The sequence below is a fragment of the Phoca vitulina genome, unplaced genomic scaffold (genome assembly GCF_004348235.1).
Source record: "Phoca vitulina isolate PV1807 unplaced genomic scaffold, GSC_HSeal_1.0 scaffold22, whole genome shotgun sequence".
NCBI lineage: Eukaryota > Metazoa > Chordata > Mammalia > Carnivora > Phocidae > Phoca > Phoca vitulina.
This window is the reverse complement of record NW_022589725.1, coordinates 43,677,081-43,690,651: the sequence shown is the minus strand read 5'-3', so window position 1 is coordinate 43,690,651 and position 13,571 is coordinate 43,677,081. Positions and strand designations below refer to the sequence as shown.

At 41.0% G+C, this 13,571-nt stretch overlaps 1 pseudogene; it reads right to left on the bottom strand.

Annotated features, from left to right (window-relative positions):
- Positions 1-13,041: 13,041 nt before the first annotated feature.
- On the bottom strand, positions 13,042-13,142 carry LOC116642087 (annotated as a pseudogene).
- Positions 13,143-13,571: the final 429 nt, after the last annotated feature.

Below are 13,571 nucleotides of genomic sequence, written 5' to 3'. Positions count from 1 at the left end.
CATAATCTAATTAACATAATGGCTCTTTATTGATTAAGGAAGAAAATTACACTTCTTCAAGGAGATAGCTGATCATTGCCTTTAGAAATTTATTTGTAAATTACTGTGACTCTAGTAGCAAATTTTATTAATTAATCTACCTTCCACATATACCATTCACTGTCCCTAGAAGCACCAAACAACCTTTGGCACATTTTGTATGAAACTGGTTACCTGATGATAAATGACCGTAATAGCTGAGAATATCATTAGTAGTCTTGACAATGTTGTAAAGAAAGTCATAATGATGACACTCTGCTAATCGTGTTTCAGCTGGAAGCTAATAAGAAGCTTCTACCATTTGTGACTCAGTGTTTACAGATGACAGAATCCTGTAGGATCCCATTTTCCCCTCCACTAGCAGAGTCTCCATCCAGGAGAGATTGCACTGCAGGAGGTTCCTGGCAAGGTCTTGACCGGGGAACCTGTACTTCTTTGTTTATCAGACAGTTCCAGGTTCAGCTACATCGAACCATTAGTACAGGGAACAAAACAAAACCAAAACAAAGAATTCTTCAGTTTCTCAGCATTCAGAGAACTTTTAGAGTTCAACAAAAATCCTCAGAGGCAATGTGGGTTTTCATCCTCCACTTACCAGGGTGAAGATTTAGTGAAGAGTTGTAGCCAAGGCAACCAGGGCTTTGCCCTGTCCCCTCCATCCCTGTGGCAATTATGCCCGCAGTCTCTGGCTTCTGTCCCTCCAAACTCCCTCCTGCCCCTTGCTGACAGAGGCTGTTCTTAGTCTACCAGGCCCACTTTGCCTGGGTCAGAAGCCAGAAGTGCCTCGAAATTGGGGGCATAGCCCTTATCAACAGCTGAGTGGTGCAGTGGTATAAATTCCCAGCTCCTCTGCCCCCAGGATTTGAGCCAAAGTTACCTCTGTGGGGTCTTGTTGGCAGCACATTTTGACTGTTCTCCTTCCCTTCCCCTCTCAATGGGGGTGACCACCTACACTGGTTTGCCTGAGACTGTACTGGTTTCAGCAGTGAGGTTCTGCATTTTGGAAACTTTTTGGTCATAGGCAAACTGAGCCAGCTGGTCACCTTTCAATTCCCCATGCCTCTCCCAAGGGGATTTTCCAGGAATACTTCCCAATAAATCACTTTCACATGAACCCTCATCTCATGATCTGCCTCCAGGACTTCCAACCCGTGACAATAGTCAGTTTGCAGAAACATTGGCTTCATAATAAGGAAATCTCTTTAAGCTTCAGCTTGCCCACAGTGCAACAACAGGGCATTCCAATAACCAGAGTCAGCCCACAGCACACTTTCAAGGAGGTGAGAAAGGTCTTTCAAGGAGATGAAGAAAGATGAGGAAGTGGGCAGACTCATTCTCCACCACCTTTACTGCCACCCCCCAGCACCAAAACTTTGTCACCATGTCTCACTGGGATCTTTAGCGGCCTCCTCACACCACACATCTCCTATATTCTCCCCTTGCACCCTGTAGTTTATTGTAGACTAATTTAGTTAAATATAAGTCAGACCATGGTACCCCTCCACACAAAGCCCCAGTGACTGCCCCGCTCACTCAGAGCCAAAGCTAAAGTCTTCCCTTTGACCCAAAGGCTCTACAACAGTCGGTTCTCCTGTCACTCTCACCTTTTGGTGCCCCAGTGGCCACCCTGGATTCCTCATTCCTTATCAGTTATGCCTACCCACCCCACCTTAAGGCCTCTGAGCTGGCTCTCGCTTCAGTCTAGAAGGTGATTCACTTCCTTCAGGCAGGTCTTGACTCAAATTGGGCACCTCAGTGAGCCCTCCTCTGGTCCCGCATCTGAAATGGAAACCCCCACCACTGATGTGCCATATTTCTCTCCTGCTCTCATTCTTCTCCTTAGTATGGACTTCTTTGTCTTCTTTCTTTCCTGTCTTCTCCCTCGTGTACAAACTCCCACAGGCAGTCTTAGTCTATTCTGCCCCCCTGCATGTACGCCCAGCCCCAGACACTCACGGTAGATGCTCAGTCGTTATTTGATGATTGTCCTTGTTGTGTCCCCAAGTCTGCTGCAGCCTTGGGCCTGGACTTGTGGGGAACTAAGCTCGAGTTCCACTTTGTTCATGGCCAGGGACCAGTCAATGACCTGTGTAGCACCTGAACTCTTAGACCCTAAGTGCTCTGGCCAGAACCCAGGTGGAAATCCCACTCTTTTTTGGGATTGTATAAACTATGAAGTGCTGTCTTGTGATTGTGTCTGTTGTTTTCCTCCCAGATGCCAACTTCCCTCTAGACACTTCCCCCTTATCAAAGATGATAAAAAGGTGATGCCCATTGCCTCAGGAACTGTAGTTGGACAATGAAACCCAAAAACAAATCAGAATATCTGAAAGATAAAAATAGAGCTCAATGTGGGATGTGAACATCTGAGTAAAACATTGCTCTTACCATCCCAAAGGCATGTGTCTTTGAAGGCATAACTTCAGGTACAAGCCAGCTGAACCTAGCACAGTGATTTTCAGAGTGAGGCCCCCAGATCAACAGTGTCATTGCCACCCAGGAACTTGCTGGAAATGCAAATTATCAAGTCCCTCCAAAGCTTCCAGATCTACTGAATCAGAGACTGGTGGCGGGCTCACCCATGTGTACCTTGACAAACCTTTCCAGGGATATTGATGCACACTTGACATTGAGAACCACTGGCCTAGTAGATAGACTTTACTGGGGAATCTTTCTCTAGAAAACACCTGCTATAAATTGTTCCATTGGAAGCTGTTAGACCAGGGTTTCTCAGCCTTGGCACTGTTACATTTGGGGCTAGACGATTGGTTGTGTGTGCTGTCCTGTGCATTGTGGCATGTTTAGCAGCATCCCCAACCTGCATCTGCTAGATGCCAGTAGTATCCCTACCCTAACCACTCCCTCCACCAGTTGTGACCAGCAAGAATATCTCCAGACTTGGCCAAAATCGCCCCTGGTTGAAAATCACTCCCTTAGGCAACATGGAAGACAAGATGGCCTTATAATGTGATTAAAGCTGAGCCTGTCAACATCAAAAATAGATGGCAGTCTCCCATTTTCAACAGTTTGATCTAGAGTATCTGCTGCATTTGGGCTTCCTAGGAATTGAGTTTCAGGTTGGCTGGCATGCAGGAGGTTTACGGGGGAGTATGCCCAAGGACCACTATGGTGAGGGACGAGGGAAGCAGGAAGGGCAAATGGAGAAGCTGAGCTGTGATGCACTTGAAACAGAGGCCCCACCGGAAGCTATGGAGTCCCACGGCCCTGCCGAGTTGTCCCAATTGAGGCCCAGGAACAGACCTCTCCCACTGAAGGGCTAATGTGGGCTACCCCCCGGGGCATAAGTGGAGATGAGGCAGCTTCCTGCACAAAGGCAATCCCCAGAGGACTGAGTCATGAGCCGCCAGCAGCCAGCACTCCAGGCAGCCGGGACGAGCACAGGTCCTGGGTGGGTAACCACAGCTCACACGACAGCATCTGATTGTCACAGGACTGGGACCTCAGTGTCAGCAGAACATCTGTGATCCCAGTCCATGCTACTAAGTACCATGACAGAGGCTCAAATCCAAATGGTAGTTATCTAAACACCTGAACAAGGAATATTTACTGAGTCAAAATACATGTTATTCTTTCTAAAACCTATTGTGCACAGACCCAATGCTCCCTGCTGTACCATTCTCTCTTCCACCAGAGCACTATTTATTCTCATAAATACATCATCTGTGAAGATGCCCTCCCTGGATCTCCACACTGCAGCCAGCGTGAATACGGCTCAGCGATTGATTTCCTGGCTCCGATATGACTCTCCTCGTGAGGAGCTAATTACAGATGATGAGGAGTTTTCAGGGTGTGCAGTCTTGCCTTCTCTTTGATTTCTGTTCTGAATGACAAAACATAGAGTCGTCATTCGTACTTGTCGTCGTCTCTGGCCAGCTCTGCTCTCCTGGCCCCGGGGACGGAAGACCTCAGCCTGCAACGTCAGTGCTGCCTGTCTCTGGGCCAATCAGAACAGAACCCTTGTGTTCTAGACATCCCATCCTCTTCTAGAGGACCCCCTGACATCCGTCTGGTGTGCCTATCCATCAAGCTGTCACCTCTCATGTGTTCAACATTCACTGAGTTTCTGTGAGGACTCACCTAAAAGGCTGTTCAGCATTCTCCTCTGACCCTGTGCCCTGCTAAGTGATGTGGGCCCAGCCTATCACTAAGCAGACTTGTCTACAACTCTGGTGATCCTAGTGTGGGCCGAATGTCCTTGTGAAAACTTTGATTCTTTTAAAGCCACTTATTTCCAAGACTTATAATCCCAAGAAGGGCGTCATCAGTAGAAATACTAGAAAGAAAAAATTTTAATGCTTTCAAATGTGAAATTTGACTCTCAGTAATCATCTAAGTTAAAAAATATAAATTAAAGTTGACATAACATGCAAAGGAGGAAATGACTTTGAACGAGTCTTTTTCCTTTCAGGAATTTGCCCCCCATACAAACCTTTTATTGAGATGATGAGCTCATGTGACTGTTTCTACCCTAGACTTGTAAGCGCCTGGACTACAGAAGTCGGGATCTTGTCTCTGTTCTGACTGTGGAAAATCAGGATCTGGGGGCTGCGGTGTGAGGGGAACCCAGACTGAGACGGGAGAAGAAAAGGGGGACTATTAGAAACCTCACGCCACCATTTGTCTAAGATTTTGTCAGAGAGCCTCAACTACAACAAAAAAAGCAAACACTCTGTACTTTTGTTAGACCATATGTCTGCCAATACTCCTATTTATGGTTCAGAAATAGGAAAATATTTCCACTGGAGGTAAAAAATGTAGTGACAACCCTGTCCTTAAAATCTTCTCCTTGTGATCATATTTGTAGAAACTGTGGTTGTTCACCTATTTGGATCACACACAGTGCTGTGAGTCTGACTCATTCCCCTCCCCACAACCAGACCATTTCAAGGGCTTCATCAACTCCAGAAGTCCTTCCCAGCCCCCACTTGGAGCCCAGAAAAAGAATCCCAAGCTCCCAGGGAGAAGTCGCATTTTTAGCTCTTCTTGCCTCTCCCTGCCAAGTGAGCTACCTAACTTTCTCAGAAGTATGCAAGAAGATAGTATCTTCATCCGCTTTGCCAGATGGCTGCATCAAGATAACACCGAGACACATTCTGTGGAGGTGGGAGAGAAGGAAAGCACTCCCGTGTGACAGTGTGACATATGACTTCCATCATTCAGCCTGCATCTATTCACACCGCAGCACTATCTGGAGGCTCAATGGCCTGTAAATATATTTAGGTGCGTGATCATTGCGTTTCACAAGCTACTGTCAATTTCACATGTCAATTTCCAGAGAACATTGAATGTGTCATCATAAGAAACTTTGGAGGCATTTTCCTCCCTTAAACATAGATTTTAAGAAATAAAAATTGGACAAAATAAGTACTAATTCGTCACACAATGGACTGTGATACACTATTGACATCGAGCACATTGCAAAAATTCATGACAATATGTGATGTTCAGTCTCTTCATAATCCAAGTCTTACCGATTTTTCATTGTTTGGGAAAATGAAAAAACTTTGCTTTAGGCTCAGGATTTGACATTTGGTTTTGGCTTACCCATCTTTGAAGAAAGCTCTTCAGATGTAAGGAAGGCTGTTTAGAGAGTAAAGCACAGGGGACAATTTTACCAGGCTCGTCGCTCAAGAAACTCCTGTCATTCCCCACTCACGAAATGTCCTCCCTGACTCTTTTCACCTGTTCATTCTTACTGTGAAGATACAAGCTTTGCCCTAGTGAAGTTGAGCTATATTTCAGAATGGTACAAATTCAACTGCCTCCCAGAAGCCAGGCAGGAATATGCAATCCATACACTGCCCCTTTTCTTTAAAACCCCTACAGCACCCAGAGTTCATAACACTCTTGTAAGTATTCAATTGTATAAAACTTGGTTTCAACCACAGTTACCATCAACCCAACTCACTTGTATATCTTCTGAAGACTGAACTCCTTGCTATGGGATTTCCATTTCAGGGATGTTTAAATGATAGCAAATAAATTTCTGACCATCCCAAAATGTATCACGAATGGAGAATTAAGATCCACAATGCTATCAATTTATGTTATGAACAATAATTGTGAAATTCATTTCTGTGTGTGTGAAATTCTTATCATAACAGGTATGAACACTTACATACATACTGACCAAAGTTGAATTGACTTCTAAAACCATTGTTTTAATACAGTGTAGTAAAACAATAGATGATGATAGATAGATAGATAGATAGATAGATAGATAATAGATAGATGATAAATAGATAGATGATAGATGATGATAGATAGATGATAGATGATAGATGATAGACAAAATGGCAATTCAATGACAGTACTGTATATAAGGATTCATATCCATTATAAGAATATATATATGTGTATATATAGAATGTATTTATGTAAATATGTATTTATGTAAGAATATATTATGTAGGAATATATTTATGTAAGAATATATATATATATATATATATGTATATGTATATGTATATGTATATCTCCTGGTAAGCACAGGCTAGAGATAGAAAACTAATTAGGTTCTGAATTTGGCAACCTACTAAAAAGTAGTAACCTATTTATATAGCATTCTGGAAAACTCCCATCCCTAATTTAAAAATTATTAAGGCACATTATTTATAAACCAGTTTATAGAAAAATTAAAATTTTTTTTTAATTTTAAATGTGATCTGCAATATACAGAGATGAGCTCAAAGATTTATGTATAAGAATATTTGTTGTCAGATTACATATAAAATTAAAAACCAAAAAATATCATAAATTTCCAAGAAATAGAGTCAGTAAAATTTAATATTATACACTCATGAAAAGAATGTTTTAGGAGAATTTTTAATAGCCTAGAAATGTTCAAAAACATATTGTTGAATTTTAAAAAGCAAATTATAGCATTATGCACAATACATTTTCTTATTTAGTGTATAAAAATTCAAAGAAAAAAAGGATAAATTTTTAAAACATTAACTGTGATTAGCACTTGGGAATGAGAACTAAATTGTTTTACTTCTTTATTGGTACTTTTCTCTATTTAAAAAATTTTCCACAGTGCACATGTATCACTTTTGTAATCAGAAAGGAAATAGCATTTAAAAAAAAATATGATACTCTGTACCAGCAGTACCATTTTTAAATAACATCTTGTTCTGAAGCATAATTTTTAATAACAGCAAAAAAAAGATGAACCAATAAAATTATCTCTGAGATTCTGTTTTAAATAAACTATAAGTCATCTAGCACTCTGATTTTGTTTTCCAAATACTATTCTTCAATAAATAAATACATACATATGTACATACACATATCCATACATAAATGAAAAACAGAGATTTTCAGAGCTAATGACTGAATTCCAGGCCTGAGGCAAAGAAAGTTCAAGACGAATTTTGAACATCTTTTCTTTTTACTTTGGCACAGGTTTTTGTTGTTCTTAATCCTTAAGCATTACACACAGAAGTAGTGCCTCTCCCGTGACCGTTCCCTATTTTTGCTGGTCCTAATCCTTGCGTTTTCCCAGGTGCAGGTAGAAAGCTCCCTTTTCCACATCACCTTCATTGACAAGCTAGAAGTATCCTAAAGCACCAAAGAATAAGGCAGTGCTCAAAGAACGACACTGTCGTTGATGGCAAAAGGACATGTGAGACAACTTGAAAAGGCTTCCGATGGCCAAATTTGGGATAATTTGAGAAATAAAACAATTACAGAAAGGGATTCTAATCCATAGAATGAAAATATCCATACTGACATAAAGATAGATGAGAGGGATAGATAGATAGATAGATAGATGATAGATAGATAGATAGATAGATAGATAGATAGATAGATAGATGGAAACCACCTCCATACTGTAGAATTTCAATGAATAAATAAGCTTTTAATAATTGTACTGTGGTTTTAGAAAATGTTAACACCTGATGTGGTTTGATGAAGGAATTCAGGAATTCTTTGTTCTACTTTGGCAACTTTTTTATAGATTTAAAACTATTGCAAGATGGGGGCACCTGGATGGCTCAGTTGGTTAAGCGTTCGACTCTTGGTTTTGGCTCAGGTGATCTCATAGGTGGTGAGATCGAGCCCGGCAGTGCTCTTCTCTCTCTTTCTCTCTTTAAAATAAATTAATAAATCTTAAAAAAAAAAAAAAAAACTATTGCAAGATGAAGAGTTAAAATTGCAATAATTTAAATATTAAGGTATGGGTGCCTGGGTGGCTCAGTCGTTAAGTGTCTGCCTTCAGCTCAGGTCATGATCCCAGGGTCCTGGGATCGAGTCCCACATCGGGCTCCCTCCTCGGCAGGAAGCCTGCTCTCCCTCTCCCACTCCCGCTGCTTGTGTTCCTGCGCTCGCTATCTCTGTCTCTGTCAAATAAATAAATAAAATCTTAAAAAAAAAAAATAAATAAATAAATAAATAAATATTAAGGTATACATTTCTTTATTAATATGTCATGGTTGTAGAAAACTGAATAAAAGAAAAGAAAAATATCACAACCCATAAATCCATCACACAAAGAGACATTTCTACTGTCTTCGCTTTTTAATGGATATTTTTAAAGGCATCTAAGGGCAAAAAGCTATGCAGTTCTAAAGAGACACTTGTTGTGCCTCCTGGATTTATTCCTACATGCCCTTGAGCTTTTATAATGAACACTGGACAGCCATACTTCTAGTGTGCTGACTCAGAATTAAATTCACATGTTGAAACACGGGAGGACAGTGGGCCAGTATCAGACATGCGAAAGAGAGCCTCTTCCTCGTCAGTCAGAGCAAGCTTCCGGCCTGGCAAGCTTCCGGCCTGGAAACCACCGTCGGCCCATCCCATCTGGAGAACATTAGTAGGAATTTCCATGGGTAGCATCAGAACTTCCCTCCAGGCATAACGAGGCCTGATGACAGCCAGGAAATGGTAACAAGATTTCCAGCAGCAAAAAAAGAGCAAAACTGATGTTTAAATGATGTAAAATTGCTTTTCTTAATATAGATTCTTGATCAAAAACCAAAGCATCAAGAAGTCATTACAAGGCATCTACCTAGTGAGGCATCATTATGTAACTTGTAAGCAAATAAACACAAGGCTGCAGAAAGGCCCTCTGTTCATGGCCACCGGACCGTATTTCCTGGTAGATGTTATGCCCCACCAACTTGAAATGGCGGTTTCTGCCTTGACAGTGGAGGAAAGCAAGCCTAGAGTTCCGTGAGCCAGCAGAGTGATCCTGTTCTCTGGAATTAGGCTGTTGCTATAGCAACCACCAAATGATGGACAGATTTTTGAATGTGCAGTGGTCTACTGTGATAAGAGCTTCCAGGATATCCACCAAGTATTTCAAACCTGCTACGTCGCACATACTGTGTAATGATACTAAATACCATGTTTCAAGATCAATTTTAAATGGCTTTCTTTTAAAAATTGAAATGATAGACAATCTGAACTATTTTTAGTGCTAAATAACCATTTGTGCTAATACCAGTTTTATTCACTAGCAAGCCAAGTCGAAACTTGCATTCTTTGTGCAGCCCTGCTTATTTGCTTTAAGGAAAGTGGGATGGAATTAATGAAAAAGTATAGTGTCCCCTAGATAACAGTAAAGTTCTTACTGAGGTGAATTTAATGCCAGGAGTTGGATGGGTTCTAAGAAATCAACACAGTAAAAACACAGTAAGATGCTTTTGGCCTTCACTTGCTGTATATATTTGACTCATTCCCTTAAGAAAATACTATACTACAGAGCAATTTCATTTTGGTGGAAGTGGGACTAAATAATGCCCATACAACAATAGCATTTCCAGGCAATCAAGTTCAATCTCTACCTGGTTTTATGCAAAATCCCCTTGACTTCAATACATCCAAAATGCTTTTGACAGCCAATATTAGAAAAAATGCAATGAGATGCCCAGAACTGCTGGAATTTGGAGCAAGTGGCTTTCTCTGATCGCTGCCTAGCAAAGACCCTCGTAATCATTTAAACCATAGCTGATGTCTAAAGGAACAATCTTAAAACCCAGGCAAGCCTTTTAGTATGTTTATAATTGATAGAATGTGGATTGACTTTACTAAGAACCTTAGGCAAAAAGTCATCTCCCTTGAGGCAAAGACTGTCAGAGTGTCTTAAATTTTTTGTTGAAGCATGTTATACTCAGATAGAGAGAAGTGCCCATATCGTAAGTGCAATCAGCTCAGTTAATTTAAATAACACACCTGTGTAACCAGCACCCAGATCAAGACAGAGAATACTATGAGAACCACGGAAGGCTCTCCATGCCCTCCAAACACTATCCCCAAAGCATGACCACACCCTGACTCCATAGATCAGTTCTGCCCATTTCTGGGCTTTATACAAATGGACTCACACAGCGTGTTCTGTGTCTGGCTCATTTAGCTCAACATTGTGTCTGTGAGATTCATTCATGCTGCTGCTTGCAATGACAGTTTGTTCCTTCTCATCCTTGTAGAGTATTTTAGCTGTCATTTTCATTAAAAAAGATGATCTGGATCTACTTTAACATGGTCAATTCTAGGAAATAGCTACAATTTTCAAGTAACATTTTTCTCAATGCTAACATCAAAAGGGATCACAGAGAGTTGGCAGGCACAAATGTGTTTGTCGTTGAAATCTGAGTGATCACACTCTCATTTTATTGCTTTGATGGTGCTACAGGAGTTCTTTTCCTTCAGTGCCTGAGGTTCTCCATCACGCCGCTTCGAAGCATGAAGAGGCGGACCAGATGAAGAGTGGTGGGCAGCAAAGTTTACTGAGTGATAGTACAAAGCTCTCGAAGAGGAAGGGGACCCGAGAGGGTTGCCACCGGGAGTTTCTAAGTCTAGGGGTTTTTATGGGCTTGTTGGCTGGCTTTTTAAATCTGATTAACCCTCCATGTGCCTGTCACCCCATCAGGTTTTTGTCATCTATGTATCACGTGGGAAAGGGTGGAGGGCTCCTTCCAGGGTGGTATAAAATCCTTTTAAGGGTGGTTTCCTCTACGGGTGGGGGGGCCCCTTGTCCCTCCCTGCCTTTCTTCCAACTACCCTTCATTAATGAGAGGTAGTGTAAATATCAGACTTGATTACCTTTGAGGACTGCAGAGCACTGAGAAATATTAGTACTTTTAAAAGTCATCCTAAGCTTTTGTGTATAGCCACATCCTAATCCCAAATATCTTTTTTTTTTCCACTTCTAAAACATATTGTGAGATTTGGTGGGATTGTTTCAGGGAGGTGCTAATTGATTTCATCCTCTTTTTTTTTTTCCTGTCTAAAAAGTCTAAAATGATTTTTCAAAAGGAAAAAATAACACATTGCCAGCATGGGTATTTGCAAATATATGACCACACAGAAGAGTCAAGAATTCCACACCTCTGCACCAGTAGTAGACTTTTAGAGAAGTCCCCATTTATATTATTGTTGTTGAGACTGCCAAGGAACAATTTGCAAAAGTTCTGGAGTAAATATATTACTTTGAGAGCCTGCAACATCTTACCCAAAACACAACTCTAAATTTAGATTGTTTTCTTGGAGATTGCTTCTGAAAATTTTACTGGATCATCCAAATGGGGGTAACTTCACATGGTCGATTCATTCAAATGTATAATATTCTCAGGTTCATTCTGATGAAGTAAAATGTGATCCCTGTTTCTAAAATACAGACTAAGGCTTAAAAATCAAAATTAATCTATTTTTCACACTGCTACATTAACTAATGAATCAAACACAGGCTTATCTTCTCTTTTGGAAAGGAGTTGTAGGAGTTTTAGTGGCCAAGGAGAAAGAAACTAGGTAAATGTTTTACCTTCCCCCTCACTCCAAAACATTTGGAAAAATCGTTTCAAATATTCAAAAACCCTGGAAGTGTGTCTTTTTCACCCATTGTTGTTCCTCCACTGCTGGTCAAGTGTTCCCATTTGGTAGCCGTGGAGAAAACACTGTGAGGTACAAGAGGAGAAAGATCTCCAGGACTTCAGACTCAAACTTCAGAGACACATGCACACTCCAGCACACATGCACCCCCAAGGCGCATAACACAGATAACATGAAATCGAAAACAGAGCTGCTGTCAGGATTGGCCAGGTGATCCAGAAGGGGTCAAGCCCCACCTCGATACCAGACCAGGGCGCAGTTTGCCCATATGGTCACGACTAGCACTGAGCCCTCCATTTCCCTGGATCTCAGTTTCCTGATAGATACATTGTGAAAGGATTTGACCATGTGGTTGAAGTCTCCTTGCAGAACTAAAATGCTTTGATTCTTCTTCAGAAATATATCAAGTGGAGGAGGTCAGAGCAGAGGCCAGGAATGTGGTGATTATAGTTACAAGGAGCTGGCAGGGTTAGGAATAAATAATTAGATCTCCTGGGACTTCAGGAAGGGAGTCAGAATCTAGGAATGGTGATATATGTTCAGAAATGCCCCTAATCCTGGTGCCTTTGAAGTTCCTGCCAAATGAGGACGTGGCCAGGAGACTGAAACAAGACACAGCGTCTGCCCAAGTTGACGTGCACCCAAGGGACAGTCATCACTGGACTATGTGGCACCTGACCCACTTCAGAGAAGGCAGCAATTTGGGCTGGGATATGGGGCTTGGAATATTTTTAATATTTTTAATGAACTTTTTAAAGTTTTTGGATAGTTTCAGATTGACATAAAAATGACAAAGATGGTACAGAGATTTGCTGTTTATCTCCGCCCAGCTTCTATTGTTAACATCACACATTATTAGAGCACATTTGTCACAATGACTGATCCAACGTCAACACATTGTTATTAACTTAAAACCATGCTTTATTTAACTTCCCTTAGTTTTTACTAAGTTTTGCCGCTCTAGGACCCCATCTAGAAGAACAGGTTACATTTGGTCCATGTCCTTTTAGGCTCTTTTGGGCTATGACAGTTTCTCAGACTTGTCTTGTATTTTGAAGACCTTGACAGCTTTGAGGAGAGCTGGTCAGGGAATTTGTAGACTGTCAGTTGGGGGTTTGTCTAGAGTATTTTTTCTTTTCTTTCTTTTTTTTTTTTTTTTTTTTTTTGTCCTCCGATAGAAGACATATCAGATACTAAACTGATAAGAACAGATACTACAAAAGACTCAAAGACCAAGAAGTGATTCATTGTTTTTTTAATGGTTGGAGTAGGGTTCTGGGCTTTGGGGAGGAAGACTACGGAAGAAACGGTGCCATTCTCAGCACATCAGATCAAGAACACATGCCATCAACATGATTTATCGCTGTTCACGTTAACCTTGCTGTTAACCAAAGTAGTGTTTGTCAGCTTTCCCCACCGTAAAGTTACTCGTTTTCCCCTTTTCATACTGAAGTCTTTGGAAGGAGGTCACTGTGTCGCAGCCCACACTTAAGGGTGGAGAGTTGGACACTTTTCCTTGAAGGAGAATCACTGGGTAAATTATTTGCCATACTTCTGCACAAAAGACTTGTCCCTTTTCTCTCATTCATTTATTCACTCATGTATATTAATATAGACATATGGAGATTTGTTTTATACTTTGAATTATAGCCCAATGCTACTTTATTTTCGTT